The sequence below is a fragment of the Hemitrygon akajei genome, chromosome 7, assembly GCF_048418815.1.
Source record: "Hemitrygon akajei chromosome 7, sHemAka1.3, whole genome shotgun sequence".
In the NCBI taxonomy this organism is placed as follows: domain Eukaryota; kingdom Metazoa; phylum Chordata; class Chondrichthyes; order Myliobatiformes; family Dasyatidae; genus Hemitrygon; species Hemitrygon akajei.
This window is the reverse complement of record NC_133130.1, coordinates 49,886,498-49,903,277: the sequence shown is the minus strand read 5'-3', so window position 1 is coordinate 49,903,277 and position 16,780 is coordinate 49,886,498. Positions and strand designations below refer to the sequence as shown.

The window sequence follows — 16,780 nt, the reverse complement described above, 5'->3', positions numbered from 1 at the left end:
GAAGAAAGAAAGAATAAAAAAATAAGTTACCTCAAACAGTCTAACAGGATTGGAGTCTTCACTTCAGTGGCCTTAAGTTGACTCATTAGGGAGCCAAATGGCTGAGGGTAAGAATGACCTCATATAGCACTCTTTGGAGCAGTGCAGTTGTCTTAATCTATTACTAAAAGTGCTCCTCCGTTCAGCCAAGGAGGCATGCAGAGGGTAAGAAATGTTGTCCAGAATTGTCAGGATTTTCTGTTGGGTCCTTTGTTCTACCACAGCCTCCATTGTGTCCAGTCTGTTTCATTTAACAGAGCCAGCCTTTCTAATCAGTTTATTGAGCCTGTTGGCATCACTCACGTTGATACCATTGCCCAGCACACCACCACATAGAAGATTGTAATGGTGACAACAGACTGGTAGACATGTGAAGGAGAGGGTCTCAGTCTCCCCAGAAAGTAAGGCGATTTTGACCCTTTTTGTACACAGCCTCTGTGTTAGTGCTTCACTCAAGTCTGTTATCCAGGTGCACCCCCAGGTACTTGTAGGTCCTCACCAATCAACATTTTCACCATCAATAGAAACAAGAAGCAGTGCAGGTTTAGTCTTCTTAAAGTCCATCACCATCTCCTTTGCCTTACTGCAGATGATTCAGCTTGCAACATTTGCCGAAGTCCTCCACCAGGGCCCTGTATTCATCCTACTGTCTACCCTATATGCACTCAACTGAGGCATCAGAGTCATCAGAGAATTTCTGCAGTTGATATGACTCAATGTTGTATCTAAAGTCTGAGATATACAGGATAAACTGGAAGGGATACAATACATTCCCCTGTGGGGCTGCTGTGCTACTGATAGCCATGTCTGAAACGCAGCTCTTTAGCCGTACAAACTGGTCTGCCAGTCAGATAGTCCATTATCCAGCATACAATGGAAGTGCAACCTGTAGTGAATGGAGCTTTAAAATTACAATGGTAATTAATAAATAAACAAACAAACAAATAAATAAATAAAGCGAAAAGGGAGCAAAATGATGAGGTAGTCTTCATGGGTTCAAGGACCATTCAGAAAGCTGATGGCAGAGGGAAGAAGCTGTTCCTAAAATGTTCAGTATGTGATGCCACAAGACAAAATGCTCTCCACAGTACATCTGTAGAAATTTGTTGGAGTCTTTGGTGACGTACCAAATCTCCTCAGACTCCTAATGAAATATAGCCACAGGCATTCTTTCTTCATGAGTGCATCAACATGTTGGGCCCAGGATTGATCTTCAGAGATGATGGCATCCAGGAACCTAAGATGCCTACCCTTCCCACTGCTGACTCCTCGATGCTGTGTGTTCTCCTGACTTCCCCTTTCTGAAGTCCACAGTCAATTCCTTGGTCTTACTGATGTTGAGTGCAAGGTCGATGTTGTGACACCACTCAACCAGCCAATCTAATTCACTCCTCCTCATCGCCGTCTGAGATTCTGCCAACAACAGTTCTGTCATTGGTGAATTTACAGATGGCATTCGCACTGTGCCTAACCACACAGTAATTAATGCAGAGAGCGTAGAGCAGCAGGCTAGGCACACATCCTTGAGGTGCACCTGTGTTGAGTGTCAGTGAGGAGAAGGTGTTATTTATGATCTGCAATGACCGTGGCCTCTCGATGAGAAAGTCAAGCAGCTAATTGCAAATCAGGTTTTGAAGCTAGTACTGAAGGGGTGATTGTGTTGAACATAGAGCTGTCATCAATAAACAACAGTTTAACATAAGTATTGCTGTTGTCCAGATGGTCCAAAACTCAGTGTAGAGCCAGTGGGCATCCGCTGTAGACCTGTTGTGGTAGTAGTCATATTGTAGTGGGTCCTGGTCCTTGCTCAGGTGGGAATTAATTCTAGCCATGACCAACTAGTCAAAACACATCATCACAGTAGATGTGAGTGCAAACTAGGCAATAGTCATTGAGACAGCTCAGTCTGCTCTTCGTGAGAACCAGTATGACTGATTGCCTCCTTTTTAGCAGTTGTGAATCTCTGACTGCAGCAGTTGAAGATGCCCCTGAAACTTCCAGCCAGTTGGTTGGCACAAGTTTTCTGTGCCAGACACCTTGTGTGGGTTCACCCTCTTGAAAGATGTTCTGACATTGGCCCCCGAGACAGATATCACACAGTCACCAGGTACTGATACATATATATGATATGCTGATATATAACTGATATGCTGTATATTAGATATGCCGATACTGTGATAATCAGTCTGAGAGACTAATGTCAGAACATCTTTCAAGAGGGTGAATCCACACATGCATAGTTTTCTTCTCACTTACAAAGTGTACATACAACACGTTCAGCTCATTGGGGAGTGAAGCACCACAGCCATTTATAAAGGCTTTCCCCTTGTAGGAAGTAATGGCCTGCAAACTGTGCCATTGCTGATGTGCATCTGATTTCATTTCTAACTTCACTCAGAAATGCTTTTTTCGCACTTAAGTTAGCATTCTATGGATCATACCTGGGCTTCTTGGAGAGTTCTAGATCATCATTCTTGAACACCACAGATCTAGCCCTCAGCAGACTGCAAATCTCTTTACTCATCCTTGGCTTCTGGTTTGGGTATGTACCATATGAAGTCGGAGACAACTGTGACATATTCATTCTGATCTGAAGATGAATCCCTGGATATGATCCAGTCCTTCGATTCAAAGCAGTCATACAAGCACTCCTCTGCCACCATTGACCATACCTCCATGGTCATCACCACTGGCGTTGTGGTCCCCAGTCCATGTCTGTATGCCAGGAGTAGAAGTAGAGCCAAGCGATTGGATTTGCCAGATTATGGGTGTGGGAAAACATGAGAAGCATTCCTTCTTTTTTTATAAAGATTAAATGAATAAGAAGGATTATCAGAATTATTGGGGAGATTGTGCTTTGATGCATGTGGAGTTTTGGTGGAACATTATTGCCAATCCACCCATCACTGTTCAGCTTGACTTCAGCTTTTGCATCTGTCCACCTCTGAGTGGAAGTTGGAAGTGAACTGCAGTTCAAATGCCAGTGGTATAGTTCTGGATCTTACTGAGGTCAAGGGCCCAGCACACCTTAAAAGGAACCTCATAAATAAGATAAATTTAGCTGAATTATTGGTTATTCTATTTCACTTGTACTTATGTGCTTAATTGATCATCTTAATGCAGTGTAGTGTTAACAAAATCATATTCACTTAATTGCCAGAATGTGAAACATACCAGAATAGATTGTGGTTCAGTGCCAAACATAAGGCACAGGACAATATCATAACAGACAACACAATAGCAACCAACAATTTACAAGACAATAGTGCAAACAGCCATGGGCTATCAACAATTAGCAGAATGGTCACATACGCAAACATCAATAATCAAACTGGAATAAATGTGAACAAACTGACTAATTATCAACAGAACAAGGAGAGCAGGAAAATCCACTTAATGACTGCTGTGCAGGGGCAGTTAGGGTATTATACCTGAGTAAGTTTTGTGGAGAAGCTGGATAGCTGCAGGAAGGAAGCTTCAGAGATGACGTGTAGTCCTGGTGGTGATGGATTCGAAGTGACTCTGATGACAATTTGGTGAATAGGTGACTGTTGGGGTGGGTGGAGTCAACAGTAATTTTTTTCAGCTATGTATTACTTGCTGAAATTATTCTATGTCTTTTTTATTTTAATCCATTTTCAACTGCCTTTAAATAATACATCTGAGAGTGCTTCAAGTCTGCTGGGACAGGGTCTCTTTTTCTGCCACTCAAGGTCTAGTCACTACTCTTAACTTGTTCTTCCTGGTGAAGTGCCCCAGGGTGGAGACCTCCAGTGTGACCTGTTCTGTTCTGCCAGAGCAGGTCAGTTCAGCCAAGGTGAATGTGTGGGTGTTGAACATAGTGTTGGCATTATTGAGCATGCATTGGTCCAATGATTTCAGAAAAAATAGTTAAAAAAATATGATGGCCAGTTTAATTGAATAAACAAGAAACTGGTCTTCAACATGAATCATTAACTGTTTCTCTTTCTGCAGATGCTACCTAACCCAGTAAGTTTCTAAACAGCATTTTAAGACCATAAGATCATAAGACAAAGGAGGAGCCAAAGCAGCTGTTTTGGTCCATTGAGTCTGCTCCGCCATTCAATCATAGCAGATAATTTTCTCCTCCTCAGCCCCACTCCCTGGCCTTCTCCCTGTAACCTTTGATGCTGTGTCCAAGAACCTATCAATCTCTGCCTTAATTACAACAGATGACCTGGACTCCACAAATTCACCACCCACTGGTTAAAGAAATTTCTCCACATCTCTGTTTTAAATGGATGCCTCCTCTATCCTAAGACTGTGCCCTCTTGTCCTAGACTCCACCATCATGGGAAACATCTTTTCCACATCTACTCTGTCTAGGCCTTTCACCATTTAAAAGGTTTCAGTTTTCTTTTTACTTCCTGCATCTTTAGTGTCTTTTGTTGATTTTCAAAGAAAAGAATTTGCAATTATAGCAAATTTCTATATTTTATTTATATTTTGTATTTAGAGATACAGCACAAAACAGGCTCTACTAGCCCAAAGAGCCACACTGTCCTGCAACCCACCTACTAGAAACGTAGAAACATAGAAAACCTACAGCACAATACAGGCCCTATGGCCCACAAAGCTGTGCCGAACATGTACTAACTTTAGAAATTACTTGGGGTTCGCCATAGCCTTCTATTTTTCTAAGCTCCATGTACCTATCCAGGAGTCTCTTAAAAGACCCTATCATATCAGTGTGGTGAACTACATATGCCTGCCTGGACACGCCCCTCCCCCCCCCCACTGACTGCTCCTGTGGCTCCTCCCACAGACCCCTGTATAAAGGCGATTGGAGGCACTGCTCCTCCCTCAGTCTCCAGGATGTTGTGTGATGGTCTCTTGCTGCTAATAGTGCTCTCTTCCAGCTAATAAAAGCCAATCTCTCGCCTCATGTCTCTGAGAGTTATTGATGGTGCATCAATCAGCCTCCACCACTGTCGCTGGCAGCCCATTCCACACACTCACCACTCTCTGCATAAAAAACTTACCCCGACCTCTCCTCTGTACCTACTTCCAGGCACCTGAAAACTGTGCCCTCTCGTGATAGCCACTTCAGCCCTGGGAAAAAGCCTCTGACTTATTCATAAATGTTCATAAATCCTGCCTCTCAGGATCTTTTCCACCAATTTACCAACCACTGAAGTAAGGCTCACGGATCTATAACTTCCCGGGCTATCTTTACTCCCTTTCTTGAGTAAGGGAACAACAACTGCAACCCTCCAATCCTTCAGAACCTCCCCTGTCCCCATTGATGATGCAAAGATCATTGCCAGGGGCTCAGCAATCTCCTACCTTCCCTCCTACAGTATCCTGGGGTACATCTTGTTCGGTCCCAGAGACTTATCTAACTTGGTGCTTTCCAAAAGTTCCAGCACATCCTCTTTCTTAAAGTCTATATGCCCAAGCTTTTCAATCTGCTGTAAGTCATCCCTACAATCACCAAGATCCTTTCCTGTAGTGAATACTGAAGCAAAGTATTCATTAAGTACCTCAGCTATCTCCTCCAGTTCCATACACACTTTTCCACTGTCTCACTTGATTGGTCCTATTCTCTCACATCTTATCTTCTTGCCTTGGGATTTTCTTTAATCCTTCTCATGACCCTTTCTTGGCTCTCCTAATTTCATTCTTAAACTCCTTCTTGCTAGCCTTATAATCTTCTAGATCTTTATCATTACCTAGTTTTCATTACCTTCTTTACCTTCCAAAAGCTTTTCTTTTCTTCTTGACTCGGTTTTCAACAGCCTTTGTACACCACAGTTCATGTACCCTGCCATCGTCTCCCTGTCTCATTGGAATGTACCTGTGCAGAACATCACACAAATATCCCCTGAACATTTGCCACATTTCTTCCGTACATTTCCTTGAGAACATCTGTTCCCAATTTATGCTTCCAAGTTCCTGCCTGATAGCTTCATATATCCCCTTACTCCAATTAAACACTTTCCTAACCTGTCTGTTCCTATTGCTTTCCAATGCTATGGTAAAGGAGATAGAATTGCAATCACTATCTCCAAGATGCTCTCCCACTGAGAGACCTGACACCTGACCAGGTTCATTTCCCAATACTAGATCAAGTACATTCTGTCCTCTTGTACACATTTCATCAGGAAACCTTCCTGAACACACCTAAAAGACTCCATCCCATCTAAACCCCTTGTTCTAGGGAGATGCCAATCAATATTTGGGAAATTAACATCTCCCACCACAACAACCCTATTATTGCTACACCTTTCCAGAATCTGTCTCCCTATCCGTTCCTCGATATCCCTTCTACTATTGGGTGGTCTATAGAAAAACACCCAGTAGAGGTATAGACCACTTCCTGTTTCTAACTTCCACCCACAGAGACTCAGTAGACAATCCCTCCATGAATTCCTCCTTTTCTGCAGCCATGGCACTATCTTTGATCAGCAGTGCCACACCGCCACCTCTTTTGCCTCCCTCCCCATCCTTTCTGAAACACCTAAAGCCTGGCACTCGAAGTAACTGTACCTGCCCCTGAGCCATCCAAGTCTCTGTAATGGCCACGACATCATAGCTCCAAGTACTGATCCACGCTCTAAGCTCATCTGCTTTGCTCATGATGCTTCTTGCATTAAAACAGACACATCTCAAACCATTGGGCAATAATAATATTGTATTATTCCCTAGCTTAATCACAGCACAATTTACAATGAACAATTAATCCACTAACTGGTACAGCTTTGGAATGTAGGAGGAAACCCACATGCTCATAGGGAGGACTTATAAACTTATTAGAGACAGCATCAGGAATGAACTCCAATCTACGAAGCCCCAACCTGTAAAACTACTACGCCACCATGGTGCCCCATATACATGGTATATATTCAAGGTGCATTTCTTTTGTTTTGCAGCCCAAGAGTTTGGGATTTTGGAGGATCAAAACCTGAAAGCATGGAATGAGAGGAAACTGATTTGAACCTGTGACCTCAATTTAAGGCCAATCATTGTGTTGAAGCAGTGGAACTCCATGGTAGATGGGGAGAATCAAGAGAAGCATCATTCCCAGACAGCTCTCAGCCATTAATTACTGTTCACTTAAAATCTGAGGGAGGTTGATAAAAAAGATCAAATCTTCTTCTGTACAGTCAGTCACATGCAGTGAGGGGGCCTGTGAAAACTGAAAATTGTAGTGAAAAATGGAGGTAATCTCGCTCAAAAGCATGCCTGTTTATAATAAAGAGATACATTTTATTTTATTAACAACACAGCATGATGACTGCAGGAAAAACTGATATGGCTTGTTTTTTTTTTCTTATTTTTAAAATGGAATTCATTGCTCACTAATACATTACTGAGTTATTTATTGAACTGCCAATGATTTATGCCTAAGGCTTAATGGCTGTAATGCAATAAACCTTTTACATTCCTTGAGATAGAATGGCAATTCTGCCCCTTCAATAGTTGTACCTGAAGTGGGTAACCCTGTGGATAAACACAAAATGTTCTTTTAACTTGCACTGTTTCCATTGCTATAATTGCTGTGCATTTAAAGTATGTAATTTCTTTTCTACTGAAGCTTGTATTTTCTGTATAAAAACAGTTCTAGGACTTTCTTCACTGCAGTTACAATAACATTGGTACAGCTTAGTCACCCCATCCTGTATTAATCAGTAACTTGAAGCAATAACATAGTTGAAATGCCATTCCAAATCTCATCTAGCTGTATTGGGTGATATCAGTTGAAGAAATTCCTAAAATAAAGGATCATGGAGGAGAAATAGTGGTGGATTTGAGTGTCAAAAACCATGAAGTGCTCTAGAATAGGAGTTCCCAACCTTTGTTATGACATGGACCCCAGGTTGGGACCCCTGCTCCAGAGGATAAAATGGGACAATTACTGTCATGCCAGTGACACATCAAGATGGTCTGAGAAACGTGTCTGAAACAGAAGCTCAGATTGAAAAAAAAGAAAGAGAATATAGGTGTGCAAGCACATTAGAAATAGTGAATGGAGCAAGCCATATAACCCTCCACCGATTTCCACCATTCACTAAGACCACAACTTATTCAGCACCTCACATTCAGCTTCTCACCAAAACCCCTCGCCTCTGATTCGCTAAAGCACGTCACAAGGTATGGGTAGAGATGAAATGTTTCACAGTTTTCGAAAGAAGGAAGACTGGAGATTAAAACAATTAGAAAGAATGTCAGTAATTACATTAGTTGTTCAAAAATATGGAATTCGGTGATTTTGAAAATGTTGTAAGGTGGAAGAACCATGTTTGAGAATAGAGAACAGGTGACAATACCGGTGAGCAATGGCTTTCATCAGAACTGCTTTTGTGTGTATTTAACTGCACACAAGTTCAAATCCAATAAAGGATAACTCATTTTTATAATACATCCCTGACAATCTGTGATTGTCTTTGATGTATATCTATATTATATTCTGAATCTATTTTATGGGTTTTCATATATTAAGTGTGTGAATCAGAGAGTGACAAAGTTTAAAGTTAAAAAAAAATGGGCTGGTTGAGGAAAGGATCCAGTACTAAGTTCCCAAAATTAATATTAAATTCATATTCAGAGTCAAATTGTATCCTCACCTGAAATGTAGCTTCATTTCAACTGAGCAATTGACTTTTACCAAAATGTGCAGAATATTTTTCAAAATGGCATTCCAGGGGATACATATCAAATGCTCTCCCACAGGAGGTGCTGACTGAATACCTTCCTCATTTTTTGTACTTTGGTAGAGTAACTGGTCATAATGAAATACTGGAGAAAAAAAATTGCCAAAAAACAGTAAACCTTTATTAATCATAGGGGTATCTCAGCTAGAGTTATGTTTCCAGTTCTGTGCATCAGGCTTAAACAACGTCAAGACTAAACCAGGTTTCAGAAAGGAAACAGAAATGATTTACTAGAATGGGAGCAGGGATGAAGGGTGTCAGTTATCTAAAGAAAATAGAAATGCTGAGATCCCTCCCCCTTGGAGCAGAGGAAGCTAAGAGGAGAAACATTCATAATTACCAAAGGTGTTTCTATAGGTTAAAACTGATTCAACTAGCTTGAGGACTTGGCTTTAAAATAATTGGCAGAATCACTAGGGGGAAGATAATGTGAGTTTTTTTTTCAGGTAGCTGTTATAGCCTGGATTACATTGCTTGAAAATATTATAGAAGCAGAGACAATATTAATTTTCAAAGAGGAACAACCTCACCTTGCTCCCCATCACTTTCAACACAACACCCTCCTCCCCGAGGCTATGTGGTGAGACCACTGCGGTACTCTCTGCTCATACCAAACTGCATGGCTAAACAGTCGACTAATCACATTGTCAAATTCACGGATGACACAACAGTGGTGGGGTTCATCAGCACAGAGAGGAGTTTAAAGAATTCAAGGTTTGGTGCCAGGCAAATAACCTCTTCCTCAATGTCAATGTGGCAAAGGAGTTAGTTACTGATTTGATGAGAACTGTCACCACTCACACCCCTCTCTACATTGGCGGCACAGCAGTGGAAGCTGCGAGCATTTTCAAATTCCTGGAAGTGCACAGCTTGCACAACTTCTCATGGTCCCAGAACACATTCTACACGATCAGGAAAGCTTGCCAATGCCTCTACTTTCTGAGGAGGCTGAACAGGGCTGGACTATGGACATCCATACTCATGTTATTCTACAGAGATGCAATAGAGAGCATCCTAACAAGCTGCATCACTGTGTGCTACGGAATCTGCTCTGCAGTGGACGGGACACTCTACAATGGGTAGTCAAAACTTCAAGACCCATCACTGGCAGCAGCCTACCCACCATTAAGGACATGTATACAGAAAGGTGTTGGGAAAAAGCCTGTAACATCGTGAAGGATCCCATCCACCCTGCTCATGGAATGTTTGTCCCACTCCCATCAGGGAAAAGGCCACGTAACATACACTGTATACCAGGACTACCAGACGCGAAAGCAGTTACATTCCCCAAGCAAAAAGGCTGATCAATATCTCCACCTGTGAACACCACCCCTCCACACCCCCAACCACCTCTGCTTTATATTTCATGTCAGTCACCATATATAAGCTACCTTATGTTTATTTCTTTATACTTACTGTGTTTTTTTAAATTATTGTTTTCTTTATATTATTGTTTCTTTGTGCTGTACCACATCTGGAGTAACAATTATTTTGTTTGCCTTTTCACTTGTGTACTGGAAATTACATTAAACTATCTTGAATCCTGAATGAATACTTAAAAGGGAAAATAAATACTGAGAAGTGGATAAGAGCAGGGAGTGGGACTATCTGTTCTTTCAGAGATTTTGTGTGGACAAAGTAGGTTGAATGGCTTTGATTCGTACTGTGTAATCCTTTGATTCTATGATTCAAAGCATCAGGTGGCAAAATTACAACACGTTAACTCTTGTGTCTTGGCACTCTTCTGTCATCTGAAAGCTGACAATTACATCACACATTGGCCAACCACATTCTACAATTGCATTTACCCAGACTTCCACATATATTGTACAATTGCCATCGTAGTAAATTTACACCCTCCTCACTGGATCACTGGAAATCGAAGCCATCCTGCCAACTGCCAACTTCCATATTAAACCTGAGCTACTTGCAAATGATTCTTTGAGAGAAGAAGGCTGAAAATGAGTGAAATTATCATGATTTTCGGTTTATTTTTCAGGATACAGTCATATTAGCAAGGTCAGTTACCACTGAGAAGATGATGTTGAGCTGCCTTCTCAATCACTGGAGTCTCACTGCTCAAGGTACTTCTACAATGCTGTTGATGAGTGAGTTTCAGGATTTTGGCCCAGTGGTAAGTTAGCTCTCAGTCATGTTGATGTTACTTGGAGGGAAACCTGTAGTTGCTTATGCTCCCATGCACCTGGTGCCCTTGTCCTCTTTTGTACTGGTAATTGTGGGTTTAGGAGGTACCTGCAGCGCATTTTGTGAATACTGCAGTCATTATCTGTTGGTGACGACAGGAATGAACCAATTAAGAAAACTGTTTCAAGCTGTGCATTGTATTGTCTTCGTTTTTATTGTCACATGTACCAAGGTACAGTGAAAAGCTCGTCTTGCACACTGTTTATACAGATCACTTTGTTAGACAGTACATTGAGCTAGAATAAGGTAATGCAGAATGAGTAGAATAAGCCACTGTAGAAGTGCATCGCAGGTAAACAATAAAGTGCAAGATCAGAATGAGGTAGACTGTGAGGCCAAGAGTCCATCCTGTTATACAAGAGGTCCATTCAAGATTCTGTTAACAATGGAGTAGAAGTTATCCCTGAGGGTGTTGGTTCATGCTTTCGGGCACTTGTATCTTCTGCCTGATGGGCGAGGGGAGAAACGAATGTCCGGGTTGGATGGGGTCTTCGAGTATGCTGGCTGTTTTACCGAGGTAGCGAAAAGTGTAGACAGAGTCCATCGAGGGGAGACAGGTTCCTGTGATATGCTGAGTTGTGCCCACAACTCTGCAGTTCTGTTTTACAGCCACACATAGAGCAGTTGCTATACTAAGCTGTCATGCTGCCAGACAGAATGTTTTCCATGGGAGTTTCCTCTGTATTGTGAGAGTAGCATTCATGCAGGCAAATTAATAGTATTCCACCATACTCTGACCTGTGCCTTGTAAGTGTAGCAAGAATCCAGGATTTAATGGTAATGAGCTACTCAGACTATTGGAACCACGGTATTTATGAGTCTAGTCCAGTTGTAATCCTGATCAGTGGTGGTTGGAGACTTGCAATGATAATGCTGTCTAGGAAAGGCAGGTGACCTCTACCGCCGAAGATGGAAATCGACTGGCTACTTTCCCTCGACTGTGTGGTTTCCTCTACCAAAATGTTGCAATTGGCAAGTTAATGGGCCATTGTAAATTGCCCCCACTGTGGACAGTTGGCAGGAGAATCAGTGCAAAGAGTTGATGGGAATACAAGTTATAAAAAGGGATTAGTGTACAAATAACATAGATAGGTGTCTGATAGCCTGTGTGAATGCAGTGAAGCATGACTTGTGACTTTGAATGCAGTCTGCTGAAATCAGGGTCCGGCTGCATGTAGGGTCATGTGACCATTCTTTCCCATTGCCTGTCAGAGTTGACACTGCCCTTGACTACTTTCTTTGGGGCCCGTCCTGGACTTGCCATGGACATCTTGAAGCCCTTGCGGTCTTCAGTGCAGTCAGTGACTTGCCTGTAATGCAATAACAGTGCAGTCATTTGCATTCTGGCTCCAGCAATGCAGGGAGCATTGCTCACACAGTTAATTCAAGGCACCCTCTCATCACCTGAAGTGTCCATATATTACACGATCTTTCACTCCATCAGTGCACAGCCGAAGAGCAACCAGAGGAAGATCTTCAGGAAGGTGTGTGTAGGAAACCCAGGAACCCACCTCACAAGAATCTCCATCAATGTCCACCTATCAAGAATCAGGGCTAACAATTAAATACCCTCCCACATTACTGCATACCAACATATAGTTCAACCCATATCTCACAACTTCCATGCACTGCCAGCTAATCAGCCATTGCAGGCACATTCTCCAGACTCACAAGCACATTTCCATTTATCTTGGTAGAGGGTTAGGCTGCAACCAATGCCTGTCATGGCAACCTCAGTGGTGGTGCGCTGGTTATCCTCTTTCTCCTTCCATTGGGATGTTAATAACGGCGTAAAATGGGTACCCCTGAGTCCATGGCCAGCCAATGTCAGAATTGGCCTCCATTAAACTGAACCACCATTGACCACCTGTTGATTAAAATGCTTTCAACATCAGCCTGACCCAGAGCCCTCAGAAATCTGTGACCAAGACCAGAACCACCTTCCCCTATATCTGCAACCTATCTGCTCATCCCAGCACCCATTTATAGGTCTGAATTCTATCAGGCTGAGTGAGCACCGTTCTGCTTGAACTCCCAGAATATCAGAGTCATCTCCTGCTCTGAAGCACAAGAGCCAACAGTGGGTTCCCTCCCTGCTCTTTCTGCTCTAGAGGGGGCCACATCCCCAGAGCACTTCCAGGCTAATAATGGATCTAGCCAATCTGATAGCGGAGCTCTTTCCAAGCACATTGCTTGGTATGAGTTGTTCTACAAAACTGTTGATATTCTGAAACCAGTTTTGCACACATAACAGGCCAAGGCCTAAAAGTTAAATCTAGTGCTCCATGATGAAACAAATGCATACACACACTCTTACACCGACCACTCCTTCCACTCCACTGCTTGTGAAGCCTTTCCCTGTCAAGAGCAGGGTTAATGGTTTACATTTCTGAACAGTATGGTGTAATTTTAATTAACCCTTGTTAGTGCTATTATAATTCAGTAGAGTGGTAAGTTTATCAATGCATGAATGCTAATGAAATTCCCTCAGACTACGTTTTAGTAGCTGTATACCTTTACATACCAAACACAGCTTTCAACCCCTTTCGATCAAAATCAACACAAGAAAGCAACAAAATCAACGCAACTCCACAATCTATTGACAACCTCCAGAAAAAAACAGAAAATTCTGTGTGCATAAAAACAAAGAGAGATGGAGACAACGAGAGGGATGAATAAATGTTTCAGTACTTTGCAAGTAACCAGAACATCTGCAAATGTCGACTGTGAGGTAATCATTTACTTTTACTACAGGATGTAAAATAGATTGACGAAAGGACTTCATTCAGAAATTCATCAAGAATTTTTAATGGCCTTTCAAGGTCATCAAGTGATTAAAGGACATTTTATTTTTTAAAAATCTTTTGGAGCTCTGCTTTTAAGAAGCTCACAGTGTCCACTGAATCTGTGGTTGGGCACTGTCTTCCTTTAGGTCCACTGCCTATTATTTTTATGGACTTATTACTATCACCACAGATGCGAACTGCTATCAGTTTGACTGGGACTTTTGGACCTGCAGATTTGGGTGGGTGCCGGGTCAAAAGCACTGAGTCTAATTTATAGACCATGGTTGCCAAGGGCGTGTTGTTTAATTGTTATGGGTGCAGAACTGGTTCCAATATTATGATCGATGAAATTTATCATGCAAGTCATTGCAGCTGAGCTATTAGGAAGGTTTTTAATGCTTGTGATGCCAAAGGAAAAGGAAGCGAGGAGGAAGCTAGACACCTGCTCCTGGACTTTTCATAATCACTTTACCTAATGACACTACCAAATTCTTCATTCATCAGCAGTCTCAATCTTAGCTTCACTCTGTCATTATCAATCTAAATATATAAACTAAAACTTGAAAAATTACATGCAATAGTTTGGCTTCCTTTTGCCTTTGCTTGTCTTAATGATCCTGCACAGCTTTCTGCATTGGCTGCAGCTTGGCTGGTGGAAGGCTGCTGACACAGTCAGGAAACTGACAGAGTCTTGCAGGAAAACCTCAAGCAACTCTGGTCCCAGTACCCTGGTTGTAGGGGATATCCCTTGTTTTGAGTGGCAGTAGAGTGTGCAGCTGGTTGTTAGGCAAAATCAAGAAAATGCCAATGTAACAGCAATCCCCTCTTCTACAAATTTATATATGGATTCTCTGATGACTCAGGAGTTCAATCCTGAAACCACAAACCAACCCAGAGAAGGTGCAAATATTTCATTGCAGGTCAGATGCCTGTTTGCAGGGGATTCTTTCTGTTTCTCACTCTTATCAGCTTCAAAGGCACGACGCTTTTCCTTGAAGGGTGCCAGATGGAGAATATATCTTGGTGGTTGCCTTCAGCTTGTTATGCTGACATTAATTTTCTTAAGATACAAGATACTCACGTCCCTGTAGCATTTCCAGTGGCCATAATGAGATGTTTGACCATAGGGGAACTGGGGCTGGATGATTTGTTTATGAAGGTGAAAATCTAGCATCAGTACCAGTGGAGATGAGGGTGGTGATATTGGTTTGAGTGGAGCAGCAAGCATTAGTTGGTACATGAAGCAGATTCTGCATTCACAGAGGAGTATACACCATCTGCATTATAAACCTAGATCTTGCTGTCCTTCGAGAGATCACAATCACTAAAAATGGAAGATCCAGCACACATGATCCTTGCTGAAACTGACACTAAAAAGAGAGATTAGTTTTATTTGTCATATGTCTATTTAAACATACGCTTGCAGATAGCAAGGGGCACAGTGCTGGATTGAATTGAACTGAGCTTAACTGAATATGCCTGGACTCTTCCAATGTCTTTGTGATTTGGTATTTTGTATTTGTGTCTTTCTTGCTGTTTGTGACTTTTGTTAATTTTTTGCGTGTTGGGGGTTTGATGTTTTTCTTTAAATGGTTTCCATGGCTTTCTTTGTTTCTTGGTCATGTGGGGGAAGATGAACCTCAGGACTGTATACTGCATACAGTCTTTGATAATAAATCTACATTGAATCTTGAATCTTTTAATCTTTCAAACACGTCATTTGCGTAAATGATCAACACAGTCCAAGTGTATGCTGGGGACTGTCTGCAAGGGTCACTATGCTCCCAGTGCTAAGATAGCATGTGCACAGCTTACTAACCCTAATCCTATGTCTTTGGAATGTGGGAGGTAACTGGAGCACCCAAAGGAAACCTAGCAGTCATGGGGAGAACATACAAGCTCCTCACAAACAGCTGTGGGAATTGAACTTGAATCGCTTGTGCTGTAAAGAATTACACCAGCTTCCTGCTACCAATCCACTCTATATGGCATTTCACCACACCGCATTATTTGAACACTCAGGATGGAAATGCTGCATCAGGTCACCCTGGTATGGGTTAATCACCCATTCTGATTTGTTTTCTACTGCTCAAATTGTTTTCTGAAGCTATCCTACTTAGGCACTGAAGTCTTTTATTAATGTGACTACATTCTCTTCTTCAGAGCTATCTAGATTGAGCCCAGTGTTTATTTTTGAAATATATTTTTAGCCATGATTGTACTTTAGCTTTTGGATTTGTCATCCGCTTTCAAAACTTGTTATGCTCGCTCAAACATTGATCAATGGAGCAATTGATCAATGGAGCAAAGTTCTCCATTTCCGCTGATGACATATTGAAAGGAGGGATTGGCTGATGACCCATACTGTGCTGGAATCTTCCAAGAGACATCCTCAATTAGATGTGATTGTCTCTAATCGACCATGACAGCACATTGTTCAGTGAAGGAGACTGTTGTATTTTCAATGTACAGCCTCACAAAGAAACAGTCCAAGTAGCTGAAAATGCCTTATAATTAGTATTGGATTATGGCAATTCCTTCGTGAATGTGAGTGACTTGGACCATAATGCACAAGGTGAAGACATGCCTTCTTCACATGACATACCTCCACATGACCTGTTACAAGGAGCCACTAGTGAGGTCTGTATTTTTTCTGTGGTTACCCAGTTCTTGCTGTAATGTGATGACCAACAGTATTTTAGGGTGCCTGAATTATAGATCCTGAGGCATACACACACAAAATAATAATCCTGTGATAACTTGCAGGTCAGGCATTTTAAGGAGGACTATAATATTAAGAATATAAGAGCCCAAAATCAAGAATCTGATCAAACATTAAAACAATGAGAGTCTGATGTTAAGACTACTTTCAAAGAAGAATAAGGAGATGAAGAGGTTAAAGGATGAAATCCGGAGCTCAAGGCTAACTTAGCCAAAGGCAAAGGCAACAATGTTGGAGCAAAGAGGATGAAGGTTTATAAGGAGCTAGATCTAGAGGAATCAGTACGTGGGCATATACGTGCGCCTTTCATGTGCAGTAGGTCAGTAGTGTCTGTGATGTTTCTGCCCTCCGGA

At 41.9% G+C, this 16,780-nt stretch overlaps 1 long non-coding RNA gene across 2 annotated transcripts in view; it reads left to right on the top strand.

Moving 5' to 3' along the window:
* Positions 1 to 15,400, top strand: part of LOC140730433 (uncharacterized) — a 69,650-nt gene extending 54,250 nt beyond the window's left edge. For both annotated transcript variants that reach the window (XR_012099599.1, XR_012099601.1), the window contains exons 3-4: positions 10,714 to 10,848; positions 13,453 to 15,400. This is a non-coding gene — a long non-coding RNA (uncharacterized lncRNA). The remainder of the gene's footprint in view (positions 1 to 10,713; positions 10,849 to 13,452) is intronic.
* The last annotated feature ends 1,380 nt before the right edge of the window (positions 15,401 to 16,780 follow it).